This window comes from Rattus norvegicus, chromosome 14, assembly GCF_036323735.1.
Source record: "Rattus norvegicus strain BN/NHsdMcwi chromosome 14, GRCr8, whole genome shotgun sequence".
Taxonomy (NCBI): Eukaryota; Metazoa; Chordata; class Mammalia; order Rodentia; family Muridae; genus Rattus; species Rattus norvegicus.
The window spans coordinates 73948161-73959801 of record NC_086032.1 but is presented as its reverse complement, the minus strand read 5'-3'; the positions used below and the strand labels follow the sequence as shown (position 1 = coordinate 73959801).

At 38.7% G+C, this 11641-nt stretch overlaps 1 pseudogene; it reads left to right on the top strand.

Moving 5' to 3' along the window:
* The first annotated feature begins 9174 nt into the window (after positions 1-9174).
* LOC120096847 (U2 spliceosomal RNA) lies at positions 9175-9313 on the top strand (annotated as a pseudogene).
* The last annotated feature ends 2328 nt before the right edge of the window (positions 9314-11641 follow it).

Here is an 11641-nt window from a genome sequence, read left to right as displayed (position 1 = left end):
TACATGAATGAGTGTGGGTCATGTACAGGTGCAGGTGTCAGGAATTGACATCATAGGCAGCCATTAGGTGTCTTGCTTTACCACTGTCTACCTTATTCTCTTGAGAAAGAGTGGCTGAGCTTGGAGCAAGGCTGGCATCTAGGAAGACACAGAGACCCTCCTGTCTTCACTCCAACTTTGATCAAGCCTTGCTTGAGTTACAGGTGTGTGGTAGCATACCTGTCCATTTAAATGGGTCCTGAAGATTTGATGTAGGGAAATTATGTTTTCATAGCAAATATTCCTAGCTGATGAGCAATCTCCCCAGCTCTCCATTATCATTCTTAATTTTACACTATTTTACAGTATAAAAATACCAGTTAACATTATATGTAGCAAAACAAAAGATCATTTTATATATAAAACTATATAAGTAATATAATAATTATATACTATATAGATATATGGGTGTGGCCTATCTAAATTATCATTACACTAAATAGAACTTTCATTTTCATCCTGTTATTTCTTATCTTACAAATCAGAAAATGGGCTCCAAAATTTTAAGCAAATTCTCTAACATGCACAGCTGTCATTTCCATAATTTGCATTTACTGGTTACGTTTGTTGGTCTGTTTACTCAAAGCTTTTGGGCCTGTTTTCTGACTTGATTACTTACTTCCAAATACAGCAATTATGCATAGCATCTGAATCACCACCATCTACACTCTGAAATTCCAAGTTCACATAAAGGCCATTGAGCGGGAAATGCTGGCTGTCTGCCTCCATAAAAAAATAATTAAGATATTACTTTGCAAAAAGTCTGAGTTTTCACAGCACCATGACTGTCTCTGCCAGAGCTGGCTGACTTTCCGGTCCTTGACTCCCTTTTGAGCACCATAAATTATTCAGGAACATAGGATAATTGACGGAGTTGAGAGGAAAAGGAAACAAATAGTTGAAGAATTGGGAGTGAGGTGTCTGTGGGGAAATGACTTGGACTTGGTGACTGCATTTGTTTCATCTTGAATTCCTTCACACTCCCTTTCCAGTGCCCAGATGTTAAAGCCACGTACTTCCAGACATATTTTGGTAAGCTCATCGACAATTGATTAAACTGCATTATTGGAATAAGTGTGAATACTGAAAATAGTACTAATGACAGGCTATAAGTACTCTCATTTAATTATCTTATTTTGTTAACATTTTAGAATATAGAGGCCAATCACTTGTATTATGTTAGCCCTCATAAACTGTAGAGGCACTTAAACAAAACGGTTAACACTTTGCTGTATATTTTCTGAAGTTCAGTTCAGCATTCCCACCAGCTTAAATATGTTGATGGATATTATTTAACTCACTAAAGTTTCTTAAACATAGGATATGTTTGTATGTTTAAGAATATTCTTGGAATATATCCAAGAAAATATTTACAACATATAAATTAGATGGGCTTTTTGATCTTTTCCTTTTATTATATTTCCTTATTAATAGATTACTCTATTTTTCTGTTAATAGAAGTAATTCTTTAAAAATATTTTTATTTGTCCTTTGAAGACTTATTGATACAATGTATTTTGATCATATCCATCCATTTCTATGTATTCTCAAGAGCATTAATTATCAATGAGTTTGAGTATTATAAGTAAATTACATCTCTCTCTCTCCATAAGTCTTTTATTTGTTACACATTTCCTTGTTATATAATAATACATCATCAAAAGCTTTATCATTATTTTCCTCAAGCCCATTATTTTTCCTGAAAGCTCTATGCAGCTATGTTCCCAGGAAGCACCGAGCACACACAAAGTCACAGTTCAGTGCCTGCAAAAACAAGTTATACATTAATTTTCCCCCATTTTTATTAAATTGAGTATTTCTTATTTACATTTTAAATATTATTCCCTTTCCTGGTTTCCTATCCATCAGCTCCCAACCCCTCCTCCTCCCCTTCTATAAGGGTGTTCCCCTCCCCATCCACCTTCCCTTAATGCTCCCCCCCCAACGATCCCCTACGCTGGGTGTCCAACCTTGGCATGACCAAGGGCTTCCCCTTCCACTGGTGTCCCAACCAGGCTCTTCACTGCTACCTATGCAGTTGGAGCCCAGGGTCAGTCCATGTATAGTCTTTAGGTAGTGGCTTAGTCCCTGGAAGCTCTGGTTGCTTGGCATTGTTGTTCTTATGGGGTCTCAAGCCCCTTCAAGCTCTTCCAGTTCTTTCTCTAGTTCCTCCAATGGGGGTCCTGTTCTCAGTTCAGTGGTTTGCTGCTAGCATTCGCCTCTGTATCTGACATGTTCTGACTGTGCCTCTCAGGAGAGAATATACATTAACTTTTAACTCTCAGAAAAACCTCCAAGTGACAGGTTACTAGGCATAAACTTGTGATTACTTCTACAATGCTTTTCAAACTTGTTTCATAAGCAATATTAATTCCTCTTGCAGATTTTCCCAAGACTCTTTCACAAGCCTGAATTCTATCTCTTAGAACTAACTGTACCCTAGTTTTCTTGTCAGGCTATGCCAGAAGGTCAAATCAGTATGGTCCAATCTTTACAGGAAGATCAGTTCACAGATGTAAAGGCTGCCTTGGGGGGTCCACACATTTCTACCCATCCTTTATCTTTTTATTATACTTATATCTTTGAATTTTCCCTAATAATATTTCCGGATCAAATTATCTATTATTAGAGATCTCCTTCCGTGTTGGCTCTCATCATTGCTCACTAACTCAGTAAACCAAGCTAACTTTTTCCTTCCTCTTGACTTTTTTCTTGTATTTTCCATGGACATCCTTGCCCTTAGTGAGTTAGGTCCTGTGTTCCTTTTTCTTGGGGTCCTCAATTCTTTTAACAACTAAAACTTCAAGTTTCTCAAAAACGTTTCTTGCTTCAAATATTTTCTGGCACAACTTTGTCATCAAGAGTTGGCTCAAATTTCCCAGAGAACAATTAAGGCAGTCACCCTCCATATCCAGAAACCCTTGTCCTGATATGCCTGGGTTGACAACTCGAGTGCTTAGGACCAGAATAGTTTGTTCCTAATAGACATCAGAATCATTTCGTTCTCTAGTAATAGCCTCAATCCCTTTCCCAGAAATTGTTATCAAAATTATATTTGAGAACAAACATGATATAGAAAAACATACAACCATACAAGAAAGAACAGTATCATTTGTACACTAGAAAGAGGAAGATGCATTACTCAGGTTTATAATCTTCCCAGCCAAAACAGACATGCATGAGAAAAATAATAAAAAGGCTTTGATTATGTATTATTGTATAACAAGGAAGTGTGTAACCAATAAAAGACTAATATGAACTCAAACACACACATACACACACACACACACACACACACACACGGAGAGAGAGAGAGAGAGAGAGAGAGAGAGAGAGAGAGAGAGAGAGAGAGAGACTGAAATCTGTTTCCAAGTGTAGCTTCTGAACAGTAATGACTCATCTGTCAGTTTGCCCCTGCATCATTGCCTGAGACTCTGACTTTATGCCGATCCAATAATCCCATCTTTGGAGAACCAACTGAGACTGGTCCTCAGCATCATTATAATGACACCCTAATAAAAAGAGGAAAACCGGGTACAGATACAGACAAGAGAAACTAAGGAAAAATTCAGGAGGAAGATACTTACTCAGCACTCATGGAGAAAGATTTGAAGCCAATGAGTCTCTCTCCTATAGCTTCCAGAGGAAACTAGGCTGTTCTTGAGTCTGGCGCCTTAGACCACTCAGCCATCCTGACACCCAAAACTAAGCTGTTCTTGACCTTAACTTCTGACCTCTGAAATTGTGAAAAACTCTGCTGTTTAAGCTTCTTACTCATTACTTTGTTAATAACGCTTATCAAGTTCATAGAAAGCCTGTATAATATTACATCATATTATATAAAAATTACATAAATAACCTCATGTACTTAGCCACTAAAAACATTCCATTTTTTCCCCCTCAGATTCAGAAAATGTTTTATTGGCACTTCAACACAAGTAAGACACAATTTCCAGGGTTTTTTCTTTCTTAATTTCACATCTCTATCTCCTAATTTAAAATTAGGAAAGTCAATATATAAGGATTTGTCATCAGGATCTGAACCCTCTCTCCCTAACTGGATCTTCATGAGAAAATCAGAAGATATTTGTCTGCCTTGAATTCCCATTGCTTTGTCACCAGCGGAGGGTAAGATGAATCACTGAGGCAATACACCATGGACCAAAGAACAAAAGTATACATTCAAATCTTGACTTGGTCACTGTCTAGCACGATGGCAGAAGGCCCTTTCATCTTATTTACTTCTGCAAAATGCAGATAATAGTATTTAAATCACAGTATAGTTATGAAAATATAGTGAGATAATAAATATGAAATACCTGGCATTTTAAGCAATCCAAATCCAGCTCATTTTCTTCTCATTTAGGTTTCAAACTGTTGTGTCTCCCAGCAGTTGAACTGAACCAGACCTGAACTAACTCCTCAAAACCAAACTTGAACTAACTTCTAAGAAACAAATAAAATTGTCAAAAAGAAGGTTCTGACCCTTCTGCTTTCTGATTCACACACATGCAGAATGATTATTTCTGCCCTCCTGCATTATTTCTTACAACGATGTTTTAAAAGGCAGGAATGGTGGTCTTTTGACATTACCATGATATGCCAAAAAATGATGTCATTTGGTGTTGAAATCACTCACCATCCCTTCTAATATCACTTCTGCTGGCTGGGATGTCTTGGATATGTCATAAGTGATTTTGCTTAATTCAATGCGTTAGTGAAGTTTCTCCCAATCCTGGGCCAGTACCAATCTACCTTGAGGATTCTGGAATGCTCCTTTACTTGATGATCCAGCACAAACTCTAAAACCATCCCCACGTTTTCTAGTGCCAGGTATAAAGGAACATGAATCCGAGTTTAGTGATGATAAAGGTACTACGAATTATCAGGAAACTACTGGTGGCTCTGTGGTTTCTAACACTCTATAGGCAGGCCTTGGAGATTCTTTTTCTTGTTGTAGAGCCTGAGGGTAACTTTGTATGTGTTCAGTAGCTAACCATATTTATTGTTGTTTTCTCCAGAGCATTATCTATAACAAACTGCTTTGTAAAGCAGAGTTGGACATAGACTTTGGTTACCAGTTAATCCACAAATGAGTTGTCAACAGTCACATATGAAGGATCTATTAGTTGCCCATCATATGGCCCTTCAGAAGAGCAGAAAGAAAGATAATCCTTCCTTCTTGAGCAAAATCAGCTGACTAGTATAATCTGTGGGAAATGAAGAATGCAGTAGGTGTTCCCCTCAAGAGTGTTTTGGAAAAACATGTAAGAGTTACATATTAGAAGCGCGAGTCAAGAGAAAATGAGCATTAATGACTTGATTGCTAAAGCCTAGTCCCTGGTCACAGAGCTTTACAGAGTTCAGATATCTAACATCTGCAGCTTAGGGCAAACATGAGACCCTGAACACCCAGAACTTAGGCTCATTCCATTTCTGGCTTGAAGCAAGATGAGGAAGGTCTATGGATGCCCCCAGAGTCCACTGACCTTGCTGATAATCAGAGATAAAAGGAAGTAGACAGATGGTGGAGCAGATAATATAAGAGTGGTCAAATACTACAGCACAGAGCATCTTTGGTGATGATAGTCCAACCCAAATGTTGAAAAGGATTCAGGCATGTGAGGATGAGGACCCAAAGCTTAAAACTGACTTAGGAGATTTAAGAAATAGGCAGAATGCCCACAGGAATGGAAGTTCTGAGAACAGGACTAGGTGAAAAGATGAGGTGGTCAGATGCTTAGATAGTGGTTAGACCATGGAAAACCTACAGGGTTTGATAAAATCACTATACCGTGATAGAGCATTGGGAGTAGTAGTCAGCAAGGCAGGACTGAAAAATAAGCCCACAAGGTTTGTAGTCAAAAGCCTCACTCATGTATTAGATTTTACATGGCTGATTCAGTCATAAGACTGTCATGATTGTGGAGAATTAGAATGTTGCTCATCTAATGTCAAATTATCTTAGACTATCTTAGAACCCCATTGATCACGTGTTGCTTACTTCTGTATCTGAGCTAACGTCTTTTGGAGGAAAGAAAAATTCATAAAATAGTATTAACAAACCACTAGCTTCTACCAACTCAGGAGATCAAGTCATTACAAAAAACATCTGAGAGCTAGAACAAAGGATTTTATGCTTTGCTCTAACCTGATTCCCACCAATGTATTTGGTAAGTGTCTTGATTTTTGACTCTCTTTTGTTCTATAACTATAAAAACTACATGAAAATCTCCCATGTTGGAACAGATCATCCAAGGCAAACTGAATCCATATCCCTGGCTCACAGTTACTCAAATTTGGCTTAGAATAGACTCTCTTATTCCCTTTGAGTTGAAACCTGTGTTTTTCATTGACACTAACCATGGAATTAAGAATTTTCACCAGTCAAATGGATAATTTCGTGTGTCTACCTATTCTTGGCTGCAAGATGCCCAGACAGCTGGTTGGACATTATTCCTGGACTTGTCAGTGACTTTGCTTGAGGAAAACATTAGCGTTGGAATTGGCAAACTGAGTCAGGCTGACAGCCTTACATGTAAGATGTCATCTTATTTACCAAGGCCATGGACCAAGCTACAAGGCAGCTACATATGTCATCCTCCAGCTTGCTGAGCTTGAGTACGAATGCTGACCTTCTGCCCACCTCTCTTAGAGCCTAGGCCTCAGCCCTCAGACTAGAATCTATGCTGTTGGCTCTCAAGGTCACTCAAGCCTTTTAATTGCATTCCACATTTCCTGGGTCTCCAGTTTTTAAATGGAAGGTCATTAGCCCCCTCCTGCTCCATATTCCTATAATATGTCTGTCTGTCTGCCTGCCTGATTGCCTGTCTATCTCTCTCAGTCTCTGTCTATGTCTTCTGTCTCTGTCTCTTTGGCTTTGTCTGTGTGTCTCTCTCTGTCTCTGTCTCTCTCTGTCTCTGTCTCTCTCTCTCTCTGTGTGTGTGTGTGTGTGTGTGTGTGTGTGTGTGTGTTTGTGTGCGCACGCATGCATGCACATGTATGTGAGTGTCTGGCCAGTCTGTATGTAAATCTCTGTCTCTCTGTCTTCTGCTTCTCTTCTTTGTCTCTGTCTGTGTCTGTCTGTCTCTGCCTGTCTCTGTTTCTGTGTCTCTGACTCTCTCTGTTTGTCTCTGTCTCTCTGTCTCTGTCTCTGTCTCTGTCTCTCTCTCTCTCTCTTTCTTTCTGTGTGTGTGTGTGTGTGTGTGTGTGTGTGTGTGTGTGCGTGTGTGTGTGTGTGTATTGGCCCCACTTCTTTGGGAAAGAAATACCCCAGCACATGCTGATCCCTTCACCATTATTAAAATTTGGTAAAATGAAGATTGTGGAAACACAGTCGGGTGTAACTATGTTTGTTTTGTTCACTTATTTTTCTTGTTCTGACTTTTTAAAATTAATAATTAAGTAGACAATGTCTCTTGCCCAGGTTCTCTCTTGGTACTATATGTTAAAAGTTATCTGTAAGAGACGGTTATAGAATTAAAAGATTTGAAATTGAGTATCAACTAAATTTTCTATATGAGCTTAAAATTCAGATCCAACAGGAATCCTAAACAGGCAGATTCAAAAGACTTTTCCTTTTCTAAGCCCCTTTTCTAAGCTCCGTGGATACAGAATATCCTCTGTGAACTAGCCAGGAGAAAGAAACTCAGCTTTACAGCACATGTAGCCTGGAAGGCAAGGAAAGAAACATTTAAGCTGTTATTCAAACAAGTTTCATTCCAATTACTACTTTCCTCTCTGTCAGAACCAATTATTCTCACCAGTGACATGGTCATTTCTTGTGGAGTCGATTGGAAGATCTCCCTTCATATTTCGCCTGGCGTTTACCCTTCTGGTTGTTTTGGTTGTGGGTTGTTCTATCGTGTTGTTGTTGATTTTCCTGCTACAGCCACTGCCACGGAGTGGCTTTTACACGGCCATAAAAATAAAATGAATGTGCACAGGAAAAAGAGCCTTGCTCCAAGTCAAGTATTGGAAAGCTTAGCTTACTTTGCACTCAGCTTCACAAGCAAAGACGTGTCTGGGGGAGCTCTTTATGCTCAGTGCTTAAAGACACAGGGGCCGTTTGCTAGGTGACGTCTCCCATGTCTGAGCAGTTCTCCATGCATCTGACTAACAAGGGACTGACAAACCAGCTCAGTTTTTGCCTTGTGACACTGGGAAGAATGGGATCCCAAGATGACTCTAGTGGGCTAATTGTAGTATCAAATAACAAAGGTGGGTGCCTGTCAGCACCTGCAGGATGCTATGAGCATGGGTTATTGTGTCACCATTAAGTAGAGAAAGAGAAGCTCACAGAAAGAGCACATGTGTGCCTAATATGTAGCTATTTAGTTGATTTGAGTAGTGTTCACATAGCTAGGAGGAATTCCTTCTTATTCTCATCTCGTGTTGTCTTGCGTTCTTCTCTACTTCTTTTGAAAGTTTTCCCCAAGTTTCAAAATGATAGCATTATAATTTTTTAAAACAAATTTATTGCTGACAACCCAATAGCTCACATGTTCAAACTGTACCAATTAAAGTTACTACTATTTCTTCAAAGAGAAAACCTGTTATATTAACATGTTTTTCTTCACTGTGTTCTGGTCTCAGTCATAGAGTTCTGTTTTGAGGTTGACAATCCTACTGCTTTCCCTTTGTGATTTATGTCTGATGCACAGTAGTTGTCAGCAAATGCCTGTCAATAGTAATGTTAAGATAAATTCCTGCAATACAGCTCAACACATTATTTAAGGCTGAAACACAAAAGACTAACCCCGCCCATGTCAGCAATATGTATGCCTTTTGTGCAAGTTCAATTAGTCATCAAATATTTCTGAGTTATATCATTATGGAAGGAAGCCAAAGACAGTACTAGACATAAGGATGTCTAGAACAGTAGCATTGTGGGTGTAAAATAATCCCCAGAGGCTTATTAACATGAAATATTGATCCCTTGCTGGTGATACTATTTGGGGAAGTAACAGAACCATTAGGAGGGAGGACCTAACTAGAGAAAGTAGTCACACCCCTGCAGCTGCAGCCTCAAACTGCTTTTCTGCCATGAAGAACTGTGTCCCCTCAAACTGTGAGTGAGCCATCATCCCCTAGTTTTCATCTTCTCTCACATTTGGTAATAGAAATAAGAAATTCATCGCTTCTCGGCCTTTTGGCTAAGATCAAGTGTAGCAATAAGAAAATTCACTAATATAGGTTTGGGTATTGTAAATTTATCTGTTATGGTTGGACATTGTTTTTATGAACTATATTATTTTTTACAAAGCACACACATACACACACACACACAGGGGGGAAACAGAAAGAGACAGAGAGACAGGGAGGAAGGGTGATTCACACACACACACACACACAGAGAGAGAGAGAGAGAGAGAGAGAGAGAGAGAGAGAGAGAGAGAGAGAGAACAATTATACAGTAGGTACGAAAACCATATTAACTTCCTCCTTGACATTTTGTTGTAAGAAAATATAAATCTTTTCCAAAACAGAAAATCATTCTTTGTAAGTGATGATTTGGGATAGGCGTAACTTAAGGGATGTGAATAAAATCTTCAAGGGAAGTCACTCATGTTGTGTAGAGAAGAAACGGTATTCCCTCCAGGGAGAAAGTAAAACTATAGGAATGGGTTATCTTTGTCTGAATATATGCTCCTCATTTTTAAGTACCAATATTAATTCTCGCTAACCTAAATAATTTTTCTGTTCTTTTAGGCTTCTGAGAGCCTCTGCTTTCCAAATGTGGTGCATATGACTCCACATTTAAGTCACTTGTGATAGCAGCACAAGTTTTATATGCGTAACTATAGCTGTGGTTCTCAATCTGTGTATCCTAACCCTTTGGGGATTGTATATCAAATATTCTGAATATTAAATATTCGCTACAATTCATAATAGTAGCAAAGTTACAATTCTGAAGTAGCAACAAAATTTGGTTGGGGACCACCACAACATGAGGAGCTGTACTAAAGAGTTGCAGCACTAGGTAGGTTGAGAACCACTTCATTATAATCTATGCCAAGTACTTCTCTATCTTAGGAAAATACAGATTATAGCTCTAAGGTGTTTGATAGCCATGTATTTATGTTTTCCATCAGGGTATAACTACATCCAGCAGCACAACAGTCAAGCTGAGGCCACACTTTATAAAGTTTTCTAGTAAACATCCAATATGATGCAGAATAAGACAGATAATTGAGGACTGAGCAGGACAAACTCTAGGTAGAGAAAAAGACATTCTCTTCAACACTCATCTAAGAATGTCTTATGGCAGTAGCCAGTGGATAATGCAGAAACCCATCACTGACCAAAGTGCAGAGAGCAAGTGAGAATGGGGAGCCCTTCCTAAATAGAATGCTTAATTCTTCTCTTCCAAGGCTTTTAGAATGTTTCAGAAGTCGGACAAGATATAACAGAGCCAGGAGATGGGGAGATATACAGAAAAGCCATGTCTTCTGGCTGTGACATAGCCATTGAATTCATGAACTCACTGCAGCTGTAGATCTATCTACACTTTATCATGTGTGTCTAAAAAGTATAATTCAGTCTTCAATAGCTAATCAATACTGTTCAGATCATGGCTTAATATATCTGGAGATGAGGGAGCTCATATTTGCATATTAAGTATATAATGGGCACCATCTTTCCAGTGTGCAGACATTTGTTTTCTTGGTTTGCCTTCAGATGCCTGGGAGAGAAACATGCTCTCCCACATCTTTTTATACAAGGTCCTTAATTCTACTGATGAGGGTTCAATTTTCATAACATTGCTGATGGCCAATGGTCTCAAAAATATTGCAAAGGGGATTAGAATTTATTATAAGAGTTGGCAAAGGGAAAAGCAGGCAATTCATTCTTCTAAGGACATATGCAATCCATGGGCTTTTCACATGCAAAATGCATTCATTCTATTCAGAAGTCCTAAAATCTTAACTCACTTTAGTGTCAACTCTGAAACAAGACATTCAAGGTCTTTGTCTAAATATCATCTAAATCAGATATAGATAAGACTCAAGATATGAATCACTCCCAAATTTCTCCCATTAGTGATCCTGTGAAACCAAACCAGTGATGAGATTCCAAAATATGATGGTAAGATGGTATAGAATAAATATTTTCATTTTATAAAAGAAATAAATAAAAGAATGTTCACTCCCCAACATGTAAAGACCCAATGAGGCAAACTTCATTAAAGATTCAAGGATATTGTCCCATTGGTCTGCAGAAGGCTGCAGAGAGAGATTCCCTTGGTGGCTCCATGCCAGGATTTTAGGTGGGATCCATCTGCAATTAGCAGAAGACAATGGTTTCCCATATTCCTCATTTTAAAAACAACCTTGCTGACCTCCAAATCACCTTTTGGAATTATTGTTCTCCTGTTTTGAAGGATAGTGCCATTCATAGCCATGTAGATCTAGAGTTCTTTCTTATGGAACCTAAGTACCATCTTCCTCAATTCTGTACCATCTACCTTAGTCCTCTTCAGTTTAGATGGGAATACTCCTATTGCAATGGCTGAGTAGGTACCTGCCTCAGATCCACACCAATGGTCCACCTTAAATCTCACATTGCCAGTCTCTACTTCCAAACATGATCTTCTTGTTTA